Raw genomic sequence first — 8,640 nt, forward strand, 5'->3', positions numbered from 1 at the left:
TTGTGCCAGCTGGGCTCATATGTTGGTAATAGAAACTGAATCAATACTTACAGTTTCTGAAGTGAAACTTGGTAATGGCAAAGTAAAACAAGTACCTGCAGCTCTGAAAAAATACAGGGGAAAGTTGATTCATATCGTACTACTTGCCCTAACTGGCAGAAATTTTCTTAGCAGTGTAGGAGTGGGTTGTAATCCTATTGTTCTTGTGCTAGAGAAATTGATGACAGCAAAACCAAATAATGTATCTGTTTTCTGAGTCATACATCAGCTATGTTAGAGCTCAGAAAAGCAAAGCACTGTGTCTAATGACTGGAATGTAATGCCTCCTTTTAAATGTAGATAAAGCTCTCAAAGATTTTTCAGGGAAGTGGTGACATATATATATATATCAGAACATATTAGTTTGTAGCTGAACATGATTCACAAAGAAAATATCCTAGAATGAGTAACAGTGTTGTTATTCTGAAGTTAATACAGGACACCAAAAATTTAACATAACTACAGAAACACCTGCTATTAATGCATTTTTGCAGTTGCTGCAAGTATTGTTTTGAAAGTTTGGAAGCTTGTCTGTGAGCTCAGTCTAAGATGAACAATACTAGCTCTACTGAGGGAGACAGAAAAATTAGGGGAATTTTATGCAGCCTGAGGGGCAGACTGAGGAGGATGCAGAGACATGGATTTCTTTTCTACAGCTGTGTGAGTAACTAGACATAGGATATATTGAGGCTTGATTTTGTACTTTCCCCCCTGCTTGCTTATCTTGAAACTCAGCCCAATGTTCATGTCTCTTAGACAGACTTCTGTTTGGATGAAAATTTGGATGAAAATGTATCCATTAAAATTGGATAGATCCAGAACCTGAGTCCAATTCTCTCCCATGTCACAAACACTTGGAGACAGTTTGAAGCTTGACTGAGAAGTGATATTTCTCAGTTCTTTCACCAGAGCAAAGTGACACAGTAGTTGTGTCTCCATTGATCAGCAATGCAAGTATCCAAGAACATGAAAAGCATTTACATTCAATTTGCTCCATCTCACGAGATTCACAGAAACCTTCACTTATCTTCAGCTACTGAAAAAAAGTGTAAAAAGATATAATTCAATTGTCTCCATCTTACAGTTGGGATATCTGAAAATTTGAAAGCTATATGCTTAAGAGTTCACACTGATTTGGTGACTGAAACAGTAAAAAATCTGCTAGCCCTTAAACATCAGCAGGATGTATTAAAATTTAAACCATCTGTCAAGTGGAATATCTTGTCACATTTTATTTTGTGTACTTTTTATTATCAGGAAAGATCACTGACTCTGCCCCCAGCTATGAGAACAAAAGTGGTTTCTGCTGGGGCTTTGGCTTCAACTTCATATTCTTTAACTCTTTTTTCAATTGTCTTTTAATTCAATGTCCTTTGTGCTTGGATTCTGTCTAACCTAGCCCTGATCTTACAGGATTTGAGATCTTCTGAAAATAATTGATTATATATCTCTATTACAAGCTGGAAAGAATCTAGCATGGGTTCATTCTTATATCCTGGGACACAATTATGAGAGTTAGCACTTTTCTCAGGATTTCTTAGTCTCTGCATATGCAATTATCTTTGTTGCACAGCAGCTTAGGCTCTTACTGTGTCATAGTCGTGTGTAAGACCACATTAACTCTGTTTCCAAGTCTGAGGCTGAATGAAGAGATGACTTCTGCATTCTTTGAACGCAAGTATCTTGAAATCTCAGAATCTGGAATTACATTTTCTGGAAGGATTTGTTTGTTTTTTGGGGTTTTTTTTAAGAAAATGGGATTTTCTGAACTGGGATTCATGAACTGCTTATTTTGTTACTTCTATAAAGACCTGCTACCAACTATGAGTACAGCCAACAATCCAGATGCTACTACAGATGGAATAAAAGTAGAATGACCTATCCTAGAAAAAAACACTTTATTTTAGGAAAGGGAGTAAGTGGTCTTGCTCAAAAACTTTTCAACCAGAACATCCCTTGAATTCAATTCTAAAAACAGGAAAGAGAAATATATGGGAAATGCAAGACATGATATTGCTCAGATTGTTCAATTCCCTCTTCTATTCCATTTTAGAAGCACCTTACTGGCACTTCTACATCACTGATACTTCTCAAAGCAGATTCTCTGCTTCTTGCTTTACTACTCAGAGAAGATGAGGTTTTCATGTTGGTTTATTGTTCAGTTACTTATCGAACATTTTCTGTATTTCAGCTGCCATTTACTAAAGGTAGTTAAACAGCAGCCCATTATAAATTTTAGTGATAGCTGATATAGTTTTGAGGCCCATCATGATCACAGTCTGATTCAGCAACAGTTCTGCTTCCAACACATGCAAGTTTCACTCTTGCTATGTGTAATTTATCTCTAACAGAGATAAATCACCTCAAGAACATTTTTTTATTCCTTCCACTCCTTGTCCTCTATGCAGACATACTATAGCTTGGGCTCATACAGTGACTCAAATTACCAGTGTCATTACACACAGCTCCAAATCTTCCCAAACTCTGAAATCTTATTCATAATAAATACATAAGGCTGAAATCTGAACCTCAGGCTCACCATGGTAATTCAGGGTAAGTCCATCCACAGTTGATGGCTGGAGGCTGGCAATGATATGGAATACATTACAGAGGAACCTGCTGTCCAACCTAGTTTGAAAACAAAATCACATTTCCCAAAAATGTGCTGCTTCACCGATTAAACACAGTTGATTTTAAACAGCTACTATAACCTTCCACCTGGCTGGCATTGAGTACTCTGCACTTACAGTGTCATATCCCAGGAAAATTGCTGCTTGCTTGTTCGCAGGTATCTAGCTTCATTTTCATAATCACACTCCTGTTCTTTCTCACGTTTAACAATACAGAGCCCAGCAGGTTAGAATGAGACATATGCCTCCCAGCAATAACTTCTACATGGAGATTGTATTTCCTAACTTTAGTATGTCAGAATTTTCTTCATATGCCAATCACTTGCAGTGATCCTACCAGTGGGGAACTCTCCCATAAACAGTTCTTGTGTGTCCAAATGTAGGGTGCCATGTGACAGATAAATTAGCCTCGGACATCATTTCAGCAAAGAGGTTTAGCTCCATCATTTTATACTTTGGCAGCTGCAATAGACACCACCTACAGATAAGATGAAATAATTTTTTATTTTTTTTTATTTAAAAAAAGCTTTCTCTGTATATTCTGGTTTCACAAAGGAAAATAAAGGGAAGTAAATAATATGGCTCTTGTTGCTGCCTTCTTTGTTCTACTTTCCAAGAGCTGCAGATGTTGCTCAACAGTTGCAACCAAATTTTGTTTACCTTCAGATCTCAAGAACATTGCTTTCACCATTGTAACAGTGCCAGAGGCAGATTATTCTACTGGCATTCAGCACGAATTGACAACATAGCAAAATTCAATATTTTTTGGAGAGCTCAAAATATTCAGCTATTTTAAGGGGGTAATGCCTCTTCTTAAAATAAAAATTTCATAAGTTGTGTATCAGTCAGCACTGATAAGCCAAGCACAAGAAAATTAAACAGGAGAGATTCAAAACATTGTCTTTGTAGGACTGCCACACTGATAAGAAATGAAGCCGTCAGGAAGTTTAATGGCATAGTTTGTCATCAGAAGATTTTTCAGCACTCTTTTTCTTACCACAGATTTGGCTGAGTTGCAAGTGAAAAAGTTCAAAATTTCTGTTCTGCATTGTTAGCAGTTTCACCTTTAGAGTGACTTTTTCACTTTGTATTCTAAACATATTTATATTTCACTTTATATTCTAAAAAGATTTATAAAAATAATTATCTCACAATGGGAAAGATACTGCTTAAAATTAGTAGATCTACAATATAGTTTTATTTAAAGACCATATTAAACAAGGAGGAAACAGCATCCAAAAGGGAAAAAAAGTAGCTTCTAAGAAGATTTAGAGAATGGTTTACAAGCTGAAACAGCTCAGAGAACAAAAGAGTCATTGACACAGAGATCAGAAACCTTAGTAACAGAAAGATATAGAAGAGAAATACCTTCCAGTACCTGAGAGGTGCCTACAAGAAGGATGGAGATGGCCTTTTACAAGGGCGTGTAGTAACAGGACAAGGGGAATAGCTTCAAACTAAAAGAGTGGGCTAGGATCAGATGTTTGGTAAAAAATCTTTACTGTGAGTGTGGTGTGGCACTGGCTCAGGTTGTCTAGAGAAGCTGTGATCCTGGAGGTGTTCAAGGCCAGGTTGGATGGAGCTCTGAACAACCTGGTCTAGTGGAAGGGGGCTGGAACCAGATGATCTTTAAGATCCCTTCCCACCCAATCCATTCTATGAGTCCAATCCATTCTATGAAATTCTAGACACATTGTGACTGAGATGAACACAGCAGATGAGAGACAGGTGTAGTAGAACAGACTAAAATTAGAGGCAAGAAGGATATGTGTTTGGGATAATTAAATCCTAAGCTATAATTATTCAGCTAAGTGAATGAAGTATATAAAAATGCAAATTATAATAGATAATTTCCATAATTACTAACTATAAAACACCCCAGCTATTGCAAAAAGTCGGTGCTAGATTCTCAAAGGTAGTTGGCCCTTGCAACCAGAATTAAGCATTGTACAACATCAACATTTTAGGACCTTTTTTGTCCTATGAAATCCACAGAAACACAGATGGTTGCGCCTCCCATCTGGCAAAGGGGAGACCTGAGTTTCAGTGCCTGTATAATTTCAGTGAATATACACATAAGGTTTACTGAAGCCAAATATTTTTTCCATTTCCCCTGTAGCTTTGTAATTCTGAAGCAGTAATGTCCTTGTCTTTTCCCCATCCAGATTTTCAGTCACTTATTTTTTTCCATATGAACTGGTACAGTTTCAAGGGAAAAAGAGATTATTCACCCCATGATATTTAATTGACTGATATTCAGACCATTAGTGTGGGAGATGCAGATTCAAACCTTCTCAGGCAGAGAGAAAATTAATCTCAATCTCCCGTCTCTGAAGCGACAGCTCTTATGACTAAGTCACTGAATGAAAGGATGTAGGGTAAAACATTCATCTTGGTGCAGGGATCCATGTGCTTGCTGTATTCCAAAAATATCTTCCATAGCCATTAAGGAGCAAATAGGTGAAGTAACACCTGTACTTCAGATCTCAGCACAACTGATCCTCCACTCAGTGCATTTCTAGACATGACTAGGAGATATTGTTTTCTAGAAAACTTCATTAAGAAAAATTAAAGCACCTAAAGCAAGTGAACAGAAATTGGAAGGATCTGGGTGGTTCTGGACATAAGCAAAGAGCAGATGATTCTGTACGCATCCAGGCAAATCTGCCATTTTTTGAAAGGCCTTGCCCCATGTTCTTTACAATAGGCAGCAGGTGGCCACAGAATGTCCCTTATATAACAGATAACATCTGTTATATACTCAGCACCAACTCCATGAGGTTCAACAAGACCAAGTGCTGGGTCCTGCACTTTGGTCACAGCAACCCTATGCAGTGCTCCAGGCTGGGGACAGGGAGACTGAAAATCTGCCTGCTGGCAACAAAGATGATGAAGGGTCTGGAGCATGGGCCTTACAAGGAGTGGCTGAAGGAACTGGGGTTGTTTACCTGGAGAAAAGGAGTCTCTGGGAAGATCTTATCTCTCCCCACAACTATCTGAAAGAAGATTGTAGCGAGGCAGGTGTTGGTCTCTTTTCCCAAGTAACAAGCAATATGACAAGAAGAAATTACTTCGGGTTGTGCCAGGGGAGGTTTAGATGAGTTGTTAGCAAAAATTTCACCACAGAAAGGGTTTCCAAGTATTGGAACAGGCTTCTCAAGGAAGTGGTTGAGTCACTGTCCCCAGAGGTCTTTAAAAGATGTGCAGATGTGGTGTTCAGGAACATTATTTGGTGACATTATCTGTAGTGCTGGGTAAATTGTTGGACTGAATGATCTTAAAGGTCCTTTCCAACTTGAATTATCCTACAATTCTACGTTGTCTATATATATCAAAGTGATGAATACATCTTTATCCCATTATGTCTTGTTAAATGACTCAAGCCCTCTTTCAAGCTACATTTTTCTAAGGTGAAAAAATAATGAAATAACCCTTTACATCCTGAAGCCCAAATGGGTTCAACTGTCTGTGTGCAGATTCTCTCCTGCTATGGTTGATATAAGATTGGAAAAGCCTCCATTGCAAAAAAAACTTGTCCTTTGATCCTGTAGGATAATAGGCTGCAGTGTTCCCAGGTTACTGTCAGAAAGCAATCTCCAAGAGGCCAGCTAACTGGAGCAAAAAATAGGTTTCTATAAAACCAAAGTTAGGGAAAAACTTGGAGTCCTTTGAATTCAATCACTTTTCAAGGTGCTCGTCTCACTGGCATCCAAATACAAAGGTGAGAGGTGTGAAATAAAAAATGAAATAGAGCAGAATAGTTAGTCATTAGAAGGTCACAAAGTGAGACAGCTTTTTCTGGAACACATTAGCTTCAGTGATAAGTAAACCTTAAAAGTTCAAAAATCAACTTCAGTTGGACAATCCAAAGTTCAGATATTTCTCTTACCTCTTGGACTATACTCTTCCATAGAATAAGAAAGCAGAGCATGCTCCACTGTCATTTACACGGTATAAATGAAAGTAACACAGACCAGGTATTTGCCTTTTAATTTCAGTAGCATTGCACCATTGATTTATCTGTCTCATTGATTTATCAGCCAGAACATCACCTGAGGACAGACTTCAACCAAAACATCCCTTTGGTTTAGAACCACTATAGAAATAGCTGCCACTGGAAAGTAGTAGTAATTATATTTCCAGCTCCAATTTGAATCAGCAAATTCACAGAAGGCAGTGAAAATGGACTTCATCAAAGATATATTTATTTACCCATTTTTTTTTCAAAACCTTGCAGCTGGGAGAAGACACACAGAACCATACTTTCTTCAAACCATTTTACTTTCTCATTAAGCTACATTTTCTACCAAAAGCAAATAAATCCTTTCTCCATTTTTTTATTACTGTAACAGGAATATCAGGTTAGAAATGCAACCAAGCTGGAAGGAAAGACTATTTCTTGCCCTTGAAGATAGCTGAGCATCTGCTGAACAGGGTCTGACTCAATAGACTATACCTCCAGGAAAACACTTAGTTTCATCTTTGCTGCATCCTTAGACCATAATATCTGGCCCTGTAGTGTTTCCAACAGTGGCCTCCAGGCTCCTTTTGAGAACAAGTTCACTAGGCAGTCACACTGGAGCATCCCACCACCCCTAGCAGGCTCAGGGAAAGCTCCAGTGCATCCGTGTACTGCGGCAGTGCACATGGGCACAGTTCTCTAGCGGGCAAACGGGCACCAGCTGTCCCTGCTCAGCTCGCCTACTTCAGCCATTCCTATAGCAAGCTCCTGTGATTTCCAGGTGAGTAGGATGGGCTCTGGACTGGCCTCTCAGGGCTCCAGTGCTGTGCTATAAAGGGATATGGGTTTTGTGGTAGCCGATTACCATAGGCATAAAATGTGCCCAAAGTTAAGCACATGCTTAATTGCATTCTTGAATCAAGACTCAATCTGTCCTCCCAACACTGATTATGGCCCAGACCTTGCAGTGCACACTGATTCATGGCCTTGGCTTCATAGAGGTTATTAAAGAATCAGTGCTAATTTCCCACATTTTAGAAATGTTTAGGTAGATGAGTGTAGGAATCAATCAATGTACTCCCTTTGCCATTATAAATCTTAGCTTCTAACAACATTGAGTGCCAAAAGATGTGAAATAAAATATTTCACTCCTCAAAACAAATGTGAATGCCTTTGAGAGGAGAGGTCAAGTGTAGTGTGGCATATATTGTACATGTACACACATAAATCATTGATAGCTAGATTAGTTCTCTATATTGATCACATCATACTTTCCTAACTGGTAGATTATCTAAGAAAATAATCACTAAATTATCTTGAAGGTACTAGCTTCCAAGCAAGATTAATGATACATAATTTACTTTATGAAGGAAGCAGGCATCCAATAAATTAGAAAATGCACAGCACCATCAAAGCAAATTGTTAAATATATCCAGCACTCACCTTACTGAGTAGTTGACAAACGTTTTTTATATTCTTTCCATCAAGTCATAAGTATTTTCTTGTCACCCACCTCATTGTATAAGCAAATATCTGCTGAGTTCCCATTCACACGCTATTGACACAAAATTAATTTCAAGGGACAGTGTTTGCATTCACATATGGTCATGTGGATACATAGTAAGAGAGGTTCAAAGCAATAGAGATTCCTTTTGTGGGATCTTAAATTGTGACTTAATTGTATGTGTTTAGATGGTTTTTACCAAAACAAAAAATAAATCATCATTCAGAGGAAAGATTCATCCTGAATTAAAAAATACAGGGCATCCAACCCTGACTAGCAGTGTCCACATGTGCACCACCAGAAGCAGCCCTGATTCTGAGAGTAAGGGTGTCCTTCTTGCATCATCCTTTTCATACTGTCATCTTCTTAGGACTGAAGATAGACATTTACAGACCTACTCCCTGACTTGCTTTTCCTAGGAATTACCCTAGGTAAAATTTAGAGTTTACATTTTTAAGTTTATACCTATATTAAGTTTATAATTTATATATTTATACATATATATT

The sequence above is a fragment of the Cyanistes caeruleus genome, chromosome 6 (assembly GCF_971803275.1).
Source record: "Cyanistes caeruleus chromosome 6, bCyaCae1.hap1.1, whole genome shotgun sequence".
NCBI classification, from domain to species: domain Eukaryota; kingdom Metazoa; phylum Chordata; class Aves; order Passeriformes; family Paridae; genus Cyanistes; species Cyanistes caeruleus.